At 49.2% G+C, this 13,694-nt stretch overlaps 1 protein-coding gene across 1 annotated transcript in view; it reads right to left on the reverse strand.

The window, feature by feature from the left end:
- LOC125638267 (uncharacterized) overlaps window positions 1–13,694 on the reverse strand; it is a 185,106-nt gene that overhangs the window by 9,474 nt on the left and 161,938 nt on the right. The window lies entirely within an intron of this gene.

Raw genomic sequence — 13,694 nt, forward strand, 5'->3', positions numbered from 1 at the left:
CCCCCCGCCCCCCCCCCCCAGTTAGCAGCCTCCGGGCGGGCGGGGAGCAGGAGGGTGCTAGTTTACCGGGGGGGGGGGGCAGGGAATCAGGACTCCTGGGTTCTAACCCCAGCTCTGGGTGAGTGGGGTTGAATGGGTTAGATTCAGGACCAGGGGGGATCTAGTGGGTTTGAGCAGGGGGAGTCAGCAGGACTCCTGGGTTCTATCGCTGTGTTGGGGGCTGTGGTGGGTTACCGCAGAGGCTGGGAGTCAGGACGCCGGGGTTCTGCTCCGGGTGGGGAGGGGGTGGGGGTGTAAAGGGTGAGAGCCGAGGCTGGGAGTCAGGACTCCTGGCTTTTATTCCCTGTTTCTATTCCCTTTGTTCCCTGCAAGGGGCACTGCCCCTCCCCCCAGAAATCTCACTGCCTCCAGGGGACCCCTTGAACATTTCCCCCTGCTTAGATCCAACATCCCTCCACTACAGAGAACGGGGCTGGGGTTAAAATCAGGGCACGGTCTCTGTACCGAGCCCTCAGGGGAGATTTCACCAAGCGCCCTCTCCCTCGCCTGTTTCCTTCCCCACCAGCCGGATTCCCTGACGGGCCCATAATCTCCCGCATGGAACCAGGGGAAGAGCCGAGGGTCCCAGATCTCCAGGGCTCCCAGGAAAGGGAGATCCCCAGAGGTGCCCACACCGGCGAGGAATCAGCGGTCCCAGCAAAGCCGCGGCGAGCCCCCCCCCCCCCAATTCTGTCACATCTCATTCAGTCTCATCCCCAGCAGGTGCCCTGTCCTCCTGGCAGGTGTCATCCCTGGATCTCCCAGGCCTACGCTGTTGGGTCTGATGGCCTCTACTCATCTATCTTTGAAATTGTGGCTCAGGGACACTTTCATCGACAGAGGGTCGAGGGTTCTGCTCCCACCGCCGGGATGTGGCTGCAGCCTTAACAAAGTTCTGTAAGATATTGAGTTTTCAGGACCACAGTCTTAGCTGGGGTCAATCCACTGTAACACCACACGTGGATCACGGGTCACTAACTCTAGGACCTTTGGATCTCACAGCCTGAGACACGAATATCTGAGCAAAAACATTTTCGCTCATAAACCTTTTACTTCACCCAGCCACTAGAGGGTGATAAAGGCCTGCACTGTTTAATCATGGTGGATTACACCCACAGCAGCTGCTCTTCTATCCCTTCATTTCATCTTTAGGCTGCAGTGGGAATGGAAGCTCTGAAGGTGAAATCAATGGGCAGAAGCAAGCTTCCCATGACGGTTGGTTGGGAATTTCTTTTTGACAATTCCCCCCCCCTCAAAAAAAAAAAACCCACCAAATCCTCAAAACTGAAACTATTTGCGGGCAAGGGTGGGTTTTAATTAACTTCCCCACTAGGGAAGAGCGTAGAACATCTTGAAAAAGTTCCCCTTTGACATTGTTTAAGGTAAAAAGGTTTGGGTATTTTGGGTTCCAAATGACTTCACAGAATTTAAAACTTAAAATAAAAAAAGGAAAAATAAGGTCCAAATTGAAACAAAAGGTTTCAAAATGACTTTGAAACCTGAACAAATTTATTTTTCAGTTTGTCGATTTGCAGACAGCTTTGAGATTTCAATTTTTTGTCCCTATTCAGGACAGGAAAGTTTTTCAAAATCTTGAACATTTTGGCTGGACAGAAAAACCATTTTCTACTCAGCCCGACTTCTGATAGCGCACACCCAGAATGCTTCCTGAGGATTTCTCATCGACAGACATGGCTATTGCATGCACCTGGGTCTTTACTTTCTTTTTGTGTCTGTTTTTGCCAGCATGAATCAGTGTTTTTTATTGACATGATTCCTACTAAAATATAACCGTTGCATTTTTTTTTTAAAAGGGGAGAGAGGTCTTTTTTTTCCCGCACTGTGATAAATTTTACTAGGGCTCCATTTCAACCAGGGAAGTCATTAAAGGTTGTAATAAAACTTAGTGAAAGCTAGATCTGGGTTCTAGAATCTGTCTATCCATTCGTATACACATCCATCCATCCCTGTACACATCTATCTAATCTAATCTATCTATCAATCCATCCCCATACACCCCCTCTATCTATCTATCTCTCTTCCTCTTTAGATCCTCATTTGCTGATCCAGCTAATTTATCCAATCTGTCTAATACTGATAAATCCTGAATGCTAGGATCTATCTTTCTATCCATCCATCTCCCTTTACACACCCACCGATCTACAGATGAAACGTGCTATATAAGAGTTGGGTATTCTCTCTCTCGTACACATCTCTCTCTCTCTCTAAGACTTTCCTCACTGTGGTCTCTGAACACCTCATTACCCCAGTATTTTGATTTTTAAACACCCCCCCCTCTCCCCGGCACAGGTAATGAGCCCCGGCTGGATTCTCTCGCTCTCTCACAGCAGGTGCTGGGACGGCAGAGGAGAATCCCCAGCAGGAAGGGCTGGCAGGAGTGGAGCCGCCCGAGACGTCCCAGAGCGGGAGACCCCCTGGGGGAGAGACCCACTCAGCAGGGATGAGGCTCCTGGGAAGACAAGCCAGGCGAAAAACCTTACACGTGCTCCTGCTGTGGGAAGAGCTTCAGCTGGCTCTCCCACCTGGCCATCCACCAGCACCCTTACCAATGCACCAAGTACGGGAAGAGCTTCGGCCAGAGCACTGCGCCGATCCAGCACCAGGGCACCTACACGGGGGAGCGACTCTACGAGTGCGCAGAGTGTGGGGAAAACTTCATCCAGAGCACCGTGCTGATCCAGCACCAAGGCACCCACATATTCCAGGTGCCATTTGGGATTTAACTGGTAGAGGTGGCAATGTCATCCGGGTCCCCCTCTGTGGCCTGGCCAGGACATCTTTCAGGATCAAGACGACGAAGGTCCAGGGTACGAGGAGACGGTGAGGGTGGCATCTATCATGGCGAAGCACCTCCTTTGCCTTCTCTTGTCTTGCTGTCAGCCAGCATCATGGTGGGCAGCTTTTCCCCAAAATCTTTTCTCTTTAAGGACCGCAGAAGGAGAGTGATGGATGGAGCAGCCCATCTTTTCATTGTTTTGCCCACCAGTTAGGCCTAATTTCTGAGATACCAATTTGGTCCATTGATTTCAGGTCCCTCACACCTCTTTCTTACCAGACATGATCATAACACAGTGCTTGAGTTATAGCAACAGGCCTTTCTGTGTTTGGACAAACTCAGCCTTTCCACCTCTCTTTTGTACCTTTCCCCCTCCGCATTTGTCATTATGCATCTTTCTGACCTTTTATAAACTGTCACTCGCTTTTTACAGGTGAGCTCACAATTAGGGTACATTTACAGGCCCAGTTATCACCACAGGAATTAACCACTGGACCAACTTACCAAGGACCGTGGTGGATTCGCCATCGCTAGCAATTTTTAAATCGAGACTGGATATGTCATTCTAAAAGGTCGGCTCTGGTTCAAACAGGGATTCACTCAGAGACGTTCTCTGGCCTGTATTACACAGGAGATCAGACCAGATGATCACAGTGGTCCCTCCTGGCCTTGGACTCAATATTAGCACAGGACTAACCTAGGCTGTAACCCGGTTTGTGCCCCATCCACACACACACACACCCTGTCACCTGAGTCTAGTGCTGCTTCCAACCCAGGCTGGATGGCCCAGCTGGGGCTATGGCTTGAAGCCCTGGTGAAGCTTTCACTGAGGCTGGTCACCAGCCCACTTTGCAGTGAGGACACAGGATACACCCACCAAGTGCTGATAATCCTCCAGTGCCTTCCCACAACTCCCTCGTGTGCGCGGAAGCACGGACAAGTTCTCCCACGGTGCACTGGGAAAGAATCCTAGAGTGGCTCAGCTTAGTGCAGCCCAAAGCACCATGGGACGTGCCCCCCAAAAGTCCGAGTCGCACGCATGGAGGAAGGCAGCACAGGAAAGGATGCAGTAACTTGGGCAGGGCTTTGCAAGGTGGGGGGAATCCCTGTGCACCCCAGAGGCGGTTGCATCTCAGTGCTGGGTGAGGGACCTTGGTGCGTACAGTGCTGGGTCCTCCATGGAGCTGGAAGGCAGTAGGGAAGGACCCAGGCTTAGCGGTAGTGCTGAGCTGTCCAGGTGGTTTTGTCTTTTGGAGAATCATCAAGGGAAGGCGCTGAAGGCAGACGGATGAAATGACACTGCCTTTAAAGCAGGAGGTCTCCACCTGGCTGGAAAGAGCCAGCTGTCCCCATTCAAACTGGTTTTCCCCGTCACAGATCCACAGGATCGGTGCTATGGTCCCTGCTTTAGAACAGTCTCTGGGAGGATCCCTTCAGTGAGCCAGACACCCAGTGGTCTCACTCTTCCTCCAGGCTAAGCCATGTGGCTTCACCGCCCCCTTAGGCTGGTCCTCTGCGCCTCAGCTCTCCTGCTTCACACCATCAGCTCACTGAGACAGACCCCTGAAGGAGACTTGTACAGGTACAATCTGAGGGAGCAATGCACCTCCGCCAGCATCTGCAGGGACACTCAGCCAGCATTGTCACACGGCAGGGTTTTAGTCAGCTGGAGCATGGCATAGGAAGTCCGTGGTTAGCAGAGAGAAGTGAAAGTTAAAGCATAGGCCATTCTGGGTAGCCAGAACCCAGCCAAGCTGTACTGACCCCCATTGTTCAAATTGTGTCTGTCCCTGCATCTGATCGTCTTTGTTAGACTTCCAGATGTGCCCCCGACTGCTTCCGGCAGCCCACACTTGACTTCCACCTCACCCCCCCAGTCCTCTGTTCCCAAGCTGGGGAGATGCGGCTCAGACCCCTGCTGAGAGGCAGGGAAGTCCATATCTCTCTGGGTCTTTGGTAGCCAGGTTTCAATGTCCCAGGGATTGGATCTGCCATGGTCTTCTCAAGAGCTGCATTCACGTGGGATCTAATGCCTCAGCCAATGAGGCACCATTCACACCCAGGTCGGAGCCTGTCCCAAGAGCAAACAGTCCCTTTTCACCCACTAGGTAACAATGCAGCAGATAGGGGAAACTGAGGCACACATAGGTGTCATAAAAACATTACAAAAATTCCCACTTTTTCACACATCCCTTTGCCAGTGGCAAACCTGGTATCTGAGAGCCCCCCACAGGCCTTGAAGATGCGGAAGGTGAAAAGAGCCTGGGATTTCATTCAAGTAAAGACCCTGTCCTCTGTTCAGATTAAAGTATGTGGGGGCTGGGAGCCAGGACTCCTAGGTTCTATCCCTACCTCTGGGATCTAGTGTATTAGGTCAGGGAGAAGGGACTGGGAGCCAGGACTCCTGGGTTCTGTCCCCAGCTCTGGGAGGGGAGTGGGATCTAGTAGGTTAGAGCAGGGGGTGGCTGGGTCTCCTGGCCCTAGGGAACTAGAGTCTATAAAGTTTGAATCCTCTCCACATGCCGACAAGCTGCATTGTGTGTTCCCGTCACTGGTGAGGCAAGGTGTCCTGAGGTCATTGCCCTGTGAAAAGCAATTGCTGTCTATCAAAAGAGCTAAGTATTAATATTTGCCTTTCCCCTCCCCCCAGGGGGGCAGTGACCTGTACCTCAGAGGGGGAAGCCCTTAAGTAAATGTACGCTGTCTGTAATCATGCTCCTATGCGGGCTGGTGATGAGGGTTCAACTCAGGGCCTCTGTAACTAAAAGCATGGGCCCTTGCAGCCTGAGCTTCTTTACAGCTGCAGACTGCTAAAGGAGGAAAGACACTCATCCTCTTGGCCTGCGTTACATGTAAACCTGAATGTCCCTCCCTGCAGGAATGGGGACAGGCCCGGTAAGAAGAGGGACGTAAGACGGGTGCTGTTAATGTAATGACTAGGGGAAAGGGCATAAATGCCCCCCCAGAGGAGAGGCGGGGTTCTTTCCTTTGCCATGTCGAAAGGCACTGGGTCTGCCCTCAGGTGAGTCTTGGGTCCAAAGACCATCCCAGACCTAATGGGTGTGCCAGGCACTCCCAAGCAACAGAAGGAGCCATTCAGCTTCTTTGTGGCATGGAGAGAGTGGCAAACAATGGAAGCTACTGCCCAAGGCTCAATTCAACTTTCTGTTAAATATTTGAAAGCACAAACTTTAATGGCCAATACTGTTTTTGAACATAGCACAAAAGGCAATAATGTCAAAATTGAAGCAAAATGTAGTTGAAATGCAGTGTGATGGGGTGCACTGCCCACACTGGCCCACAGAGGATAAATTAGGTCCCAGGAACCGATAGGCGGCACCTGGAGGAGGAGCCAGGAAGCCGGGAATTGGTTGGAAAGAGTCTCAGCTGGAGGGGTCTGTACAAGTCAGGAAGCTGGCAAGCAAAACGACGGTGGGGACATAGGCTGCAGTCACTCCCTGGGAGAAGGGAGGTATGTTGGGACTATAGAGGGTAGTCCACAGTCCAGAGGGAGTTGGAAGGCTGGCAAACCCAAAGTGGGGAAGCCAGGAAGGTAGTAGACAGCTCAGGGGAAAAGCAGCAAGGAATAGGAGCACAGACCTTAGCTGCTGATTAGAGGGGCCCTGAGCTGGAGCCCGGAGTAGAGGGTGGGCCTGGGTTCCCCTACCAGCCACAGGGGACGTGGCACAGACCAGGCCAGGGAGAGTGGACTGCCTGAGACTATTTGCGTGGAAAGATTTTGTTACATCCTCTGGAAGGGGGAACCATGTAGTGGCTTGGCTGACGGGCCGAGTCAAAAAGAGGAAGCTGGGTTTCCTGGAGAGAGGGTTCGGCAGGGTGAGAGGACTACAGGAGAGAGGGTGCAAAGCCTAGCCAGAGCTAATCCCCAGAGTGACCAGGAGGAGGGGCCACCCATGGTGAGTGCACCCCCATGACATAGAGGTTGATGTAAACACTCTGAGGGTATTAAACTCTTATGACACTTGGTTGTGCTTGGGAGTCAAAGGTAGAAACCTGTTGAAATTGTTTGGTTACCTTTAACTTTTTGCAACACAACCAGACGTAATATACATTTTTAGACATTTTTGCTATAACATTTTTATAACTATATTTTAAGTTAATAAAGGTGCAAAGAAGTTTATTAAAAACCCCAAAATGAAAATTGCATTTTGTTAATACTTTCGCATTAATGTTGAGGTTTTACCCCCCTGTGGTTTTTTCTTCTTTAAATAAAAAGACTTTAATTAATAACAATTAAACTTTTTGTTTGCAACTGTATTATTTACTGAGACAGAAATATATGTACATATATTTATAACTGAGGCCTTTTTGAACTTTGCAAAAAAATTTAATCGGTATTATGGTTATAACCCAACCATAAAATAGTGTGGTACCACTTCTATAAAAATTATTTTTATATAATTAGGAGTATAAAATTGGCTTTTGTTGCAACAAAATAAAAACAAAAATTAGTTACTTGACACAACAACACAGGACAACATACATGACATATAGGATAAACTTATAGTTAAAGACGAATAGTGCCAGAATTGTATTTATAACTATACAAGATAAGCTATTCAAAGCTTAAAGTCATTAAGGCAATGCATTTTGGAAAACAAGTGAACAAAGGAATTAAACACCAAACTAGGCAAGTTATTATCTTTTTATTTAAAACTTTTATTAAGCATTGATAAAAAAATCCTTATTAAGTTATTTGCCCACTTTGTTGTTTAACTGAAATCAGTTTTCATTACTTTTTATTACTTTTAAGAATACTACTCTGTAGAAATAAGGAACACAAATGTTCATATATTAGTGGCTAGGATTAGAAGCAAAGTGAGCATTTGCTTGGCATGTAATAACTGTAACTTTTAAAACCGAGGGCAGAAGCCAGGAGAAAGCAATCTAGGAAGGGAGGGAGACATGAGCCAAGAGAGAGTAATTAACTCTGTGAAGTCATTTTAAAGTACAAACAGCAGCAAGAAGTTTAGCAAACTGAGAAAGGACATCAAGGAAAAATGTTCCCTGTATGTAAGATTATGTTATTAGCCCTGAGCACGGAGTGGGGTTCTGTGAATTAGAGCAGGGAGTTGAGAACCGGTTTCTATCTCTTCCCGCAAAACCTGAATTTGTTCCCCCAGTACTTGTTGCTTTTTGTCGGCATGCCAGATGGATAACAGGAGTGCCCACCCCTGCTGCAGTTAACTGTCTCTGGGCAACTCCATGCGTATTTTTAAGATTTTTAGCCTGTGTTTGCCACCCTAATTTTTTTCCCCCTCTTGCTGGCTGCATCTCTCCTGACAATCTCCTAGTCTTCCCTTCATTTCTTGTAAACTGAAGGTCTGAGGAGTACTGCAGTTGCTGATACCTTCCATGTGCTGTTTTTATTTCCAATTTTGATATGTTCTAGTTCTAAGTTCTTTGTCAGCGCGCTTACTTCATTGTTTAATGCTAAACATGTGAGGAAACCCATTGTGATACCATTTTGCTCCTTACCTTTCCCTTTTGTACTTCCCCCCTCCATTTCCAGTTTAAACAGGTTACACACACGACTCCATGGATTAAGAAATCCAAAAGAAATCTGCTGAGGTTCAACAAGGACAAGTGCAGAGTCCTGCACTTAGGACAGAAGAATCCCATGCACCGCTACAGGCTGGGGACCAAGTGGCTAAGCAGCAGTTCTGAAGAAAAGGACCTAGGGGTTACAGTGGACAGGATAGGAGTCAACAGTGTGCCCTTGTTGCCAAGAAGGCCAATGGCATTTTGGGATGTATAAGTAGGAGCATTGCCAGCAGATCGAGGGACGTGATCATTCCCCTCCATTCGACATTGGTGAGGCCTCATCTGGAGTACTGTGTCCAGTTTTGGGCCCCACACTATAAGAAGGATGTGGAAAAATTGGAAAACGTCCAGCGGAGGGCAACAAAAATGATTAGGGGACTGGAACACATGATTTATGAAGAGAGGCTGAGGGAACTGGGATTGTTTAGCCTGCAGAAGAGAAGAATGAGGGGGGATCTGATAGCAGCCTTCAACTACCTGAAAGGGGGTTCCAAAGAGGATGGATCTAGACTGTTCTCAGTGGTAGATGATGACAGAGCAAGGAGCAATGGTCTCAAGTTGCAGTGGGGGAGGTTTAGATTGGATATTAGGAAAAACTTTTTCACTAGGAGGGTGGTGAAGCACTGCAATGGGTTACCTAGGGAGGTAGTGGAATCTCCTTCCTTAGAAGTTTTTAAGGTCAGGCTTGACAAAGCCCTGGCTGGGATGATTTAATTGAGGATTGGTCCTGCTTTGAACAGGGGGTTGGACTAGATGACCTCCTGAGGTCCCTTGCAACCCTGATATTCTATGATTCTAAGATTATTCCCACTATCGAACCCAAACGATGGACCAACATGACAATTTACAAACCATATAACAAAGGATTCTGTCTCTTGCCTCTCACTTTTATTTGCCATGGCTTTAAGTTTGTTATCTGTACACTTAAAGTGTGGCTTTTTGCCCAGGAATTCCTAACGTATTGGTGTTTTGCCTAGAGTGCGTAACAAAGCGCTCGTCTATAAAACTGGTTGCTTTGAAAAAGGTGTTTTGCCACATTAGCGCTTATTATTAAAAGTCCCAGCAGCCCCTCCTGAGCATACCGGAAAAGTCTGAGCGCTTATGGCCCCCTTTGGCTTGGCCAGCTGCACGGTGTACTGGAGATTCACCCACACCAGTGTCCCACCACTATGGGATTAAACAAAAGTCCCCCCCAAGCAGCAGTCACACACTGCATGGTTTGACTGACTATTTTTAGCTAGCTGGTTCCTAGCTCGGCTTGCCAATTGGTTGATACATTGTATAGTCAACTGCTTGGCCACACTTTGGTTCATTATTTTGTTTTGAAATATACTCAAGAGAGCAAATAACCAATGTCAAGCGGGTTTATTAATATGGTACGGGGAACAGGTTCTATATGATAAGAATCTGTCTGCTGCATGCCCTGGTGTTCTTCGGCACCAGGGCACGCAGCAACCAGGGCGGCTACTGGATGACCAGCTGCAAGGAAGGGAAGAGCCTCGGCACCTTCTATGAATTCTTCTCCTTCTAGGAATTCGACGTGGACAAGCCGCCAGGGAAGATCAGCGTCTACCTGGACTGTGAAGCCAGGGCGCTTTCTTTCTATGGAGCTGTCGCCTCTCTGGAGGCACTGCCCTGGTTCACCTTGCACACCAAGATCCACCCTTCTCCTGTATCCCTTCTACGGCCCTGCTGGCACAACGATGGGACAAATGAGTCGCCCTCTTACCATCTGCTGATCTGCCTGGCATGGAGGAGGGTGGGGGAAGGTGTGAATATGGCCACTGGTGACAAGGGTCACCCCACCCCGGTGCCTCCCCTGCCCTGAAGGCTGGATCCTTTTGGGTAGCCCCAGAGCACGGACAGTGGCGTCCTCAGACAACCACTCCCCAACCAATATGCTTAACCTAAGAACGGCCATACTAGGTCAGACCAATGGTCCATCTAGCTCAGTGTCCTCTCTTCTGACAGTGGCCAATGCCTGGTGCTTCCGAGAGAATGAACAGAACAGGACAATTATTGAGTGATCCATCCCCTGTCGTCCACACCCAGCTTCTGGCAGTGAGATGCTTAGGGATACCCAGAGTATGCAGTTGCATCCCTGACCATCTTGGCTACTAGTTATTGATGGACCTATCCTCCATGAACTTAGCTAATTCTCTGCGCTGTGTGAAGAAATACTTCTTTTGTTTTTTTTTAAAACCTGCTGCTTATTAATTTCATTGGGTGACCCCTGGTTCTTGTTATGTGAAGGGGCAAACAATTCCCTATTCACTTTCTCCACACCAGTCATGATTTTATAGCCCTCTGTCATATCCCCCCTTAGTCACCTCTTTTCTAAGATGAGCAATCTCTCCTCCCAGGCAATCTCTCCTCCCAGGGAAGCTGTCCCTAATCATTTTTGTGGCCCTTCTCTGTACCTTTTCCATTTCTAATATATCTTTTTTGAGATGGGGAGACTAGAACTGCACACAATATTCAAGGTGTGGGTGTACTATGGATATATAGAGAGAGGCATTAAGATATTTACTGTTCCTTTCCTAATAGTTCCTAAGATTCTGTTAGGATTGTTGAGGGCCGCTGCAAATTGAGTGAATGTTTTCAGACCACTATCCACAATGTCTCATTCTGGTGAGTGTATGACGCAGGTACCCCTCTGTGCTGAGCCACAGAGGGTGTGATTAACAGATTACTAGACCAGAAAGGACCATTGCAAACATCTAACCTGAGCTCATGTGCAACACAAGGCATAGAACTCCCCCAAAATCATTCCTTTGGAACAAGAGCAGACCTTTTGGCGGGGGTTGTGTGTGTGGGGGGGGAATATCTTGATTTTAAAACAGCCAGTGATGGAGAATCCACCACAGCCCTTGGTAAGTTGTTCCACTGGTTAATTCTCCCCCCCAGGAGGGAAGCTTGTCTTTTTAGCCCATGAAATAGCAGCTTATGCTTTTAGCCCTGGAGGTCCCCAGTTCAGTCCCCAGGGCGCCAGCCAAGATGGCAGTGTTGGGGCTGTGGCAACGCTGTCAGGGCTGCCAAGCTGGTCGTGGCGCTCTGGTGTTCGCTGCACAAGGAGCTCACGCAGGCTGCTGATTCAGCAAACCACGATGTTCCTCATCAGGAAAGGCCACAGGCTCGGTTCGGTGGTGAAGGCGCTCGGCCAGGTTTATTGTCGATGAAGCACAGTCCTAGTAGCCCTGGCTCCGTGCTTACAGGTACACGAACACCTCTATCCCTGCCTCAATGATACCAGCTCAGCCAGCACACCAGGATGCTGCCTCCTGGGCTGGAGAAAGATACCCCTCCTAGGGCTTCCCCCTTTTTACGTGCATACAAACAAGTTACGTAGGATGCTCCTGATGTCACTAGTTACCCCCCTTCTCCTTGTACCTGCTGATTCAAACAAAACATCCTCATCCATTGTCCTATCATCCAATCCTTATCTTACGAGGGGTCGGTGTGTTCTTGGGCCATCTCTTAAGAGTGTGTTTACATAGTTACTGGAGAACTCTGGGTGGTCTCCTACCATCCTCTCTGGTCAGGCATGTGCTGACTTGGTTAGCAAATACCTAATGTGGCGTTATTTTGCCAAGGTCAGGCCTACTCTGGTTCACAGCCTTTGGTTCACACTGTTAGTTATGCCTAGGGCTCCAGCAAGGCCGACAGTAGTCACACCTCAGCTCTGGGTTGGGAGTAGAGTGTGATTCTACGAAAATCTAAATCTCACAGAAATGTAGGGCTGGACACGACCTTGAGATGTCATCCAGTTCAGCCCCTTGCACTGAGGCAGGACCAAGTAAACGTAGAGCATCCCTGACAGGAGTTTGTCCAACCTGTTCTTAAAGGCCTCCAATGAAAGGGATTCCACAACCTCCTTTGGGAGCCTGTTCCAGAGCTTAACTATCTTTATAAAGTTTTTCCTACTAGCTAACCTAAATCTCCCTTGTTGCAGATTAAGCCCATTGCTTCTGGTCCTACCTTCAGTGGACACGGCGAACAATTGATCCCTGTCCTCTTTATAACAGCCCTGAACATACCTGAAGACCGTTATCAGGTCCCCACCTCAGTCTTTTCTCAAGAAAGTGGCTATGCATGTGAAATCATTGACCTCTGTGGTCCAGACGTGGCAAAACACTAATTGGGTGTGTTCGCTAAAAGGAATACTTATCTGTCCATTAATCTAGAGCAGAGGTGCTCAAACTGTGAGTCGGGACCCCAAAGTGGGTCGCAACCCTGTTTTCATGGGGTCAGGGGTGCTGCTGTTAGCTTGCTGGGGCTTGGGGCCGAAGCCCAAGCTCCACCACCCAGGGCTGAAACCCAAGGGCTACAGCTCTGGCCCCCCTGCCCGGAGCGGACTCAGGCTTCGCCCCCCTGCCCCGCTTGAGGTCATGTAGTAATTTTTGTTGTTAGAAGGGAGTTGTGATGCAATGAAGTTTGAGAACCCCTGATATAGAGGTATCTGCTGAGTGAAATAAAGCTTCGGTGCATTGTGAAGAAAAGCCAGGGCAGTTATTTAAGCTCTTTTTTTTAAAAAAAATTAAGATAATCTTGGATGTCTCTTCGTCATTGTGAGACCTCTCAAGCTCGACTGACAGGTTCCAGTTCATGGAGAATCTGCCTGGGCAGTGGTTCTCTTTGGTTTAGGTACTTATAGGGCCCTGTGACAGGGTGGGACTCACCCCGCTAGCACCTCCTGCTGGTCATCTTGCAGATCGGCTCCACAGGTCAAGTACACTGGCTCTTGGTGGCGTCTCGCCCGCCAGCACTTCGGCTCCTGGAGCTGCGTCGCTCCAAGGACCGGGTGGTCCTCTTCAGGACCCCCCTTCCCGGAGACAGTACAGTCGCTCCCTGACTTACGCAGTCGTTCCGGAACACCTTGCATAACTCGAGTTTTGCATAAGTCGGAAATGTATACCCGACCATTACCCCCCCCCAAAAAAAATCCCAAACAAAAAAGCCCACACTCCTATTTCTAGCTTATGGAGCTTTTTCCGTAAGTGCGGATTTGCGTAAGTTGGGTCTTGCGTAACCCAGGGAGGGTCTGTACCCCACTCGGCCGGTCCAGCCACTTCCTCAGTGGCGAGTGGGGGTGGGAGGGACCTGGGCCCACCTGCCACTTGGTGTCCTGGCCCAGGGACCCTGTAGATGGCAGCCACGTGCTGCATCCCCTCTGACTTCTCAGTCTGCTTCCCTGAGCCACTTCCCCGCAGCCCCAGCATCATCCCCACCCTTATCTCAGGGCCTCAGCAATCAGCTGGGAGCTCGCGCTCACTCCCCTGACCCTGCCCTGCCT

Source organism: Caretta caretta, chromosome 6 (assembly GCF_965140235.1).
Source record: "Caretta caretta isolate rCarCar2 chromosome 6, rCarCar1.hap1, whole genome shotgun sequence".
NCBI classification, from domain to species: domain Eukaryota; kingdom Metazoa; phylum Chordata; order Testudines; family Cheloniidae; genus Caretta; species Caretta caretta.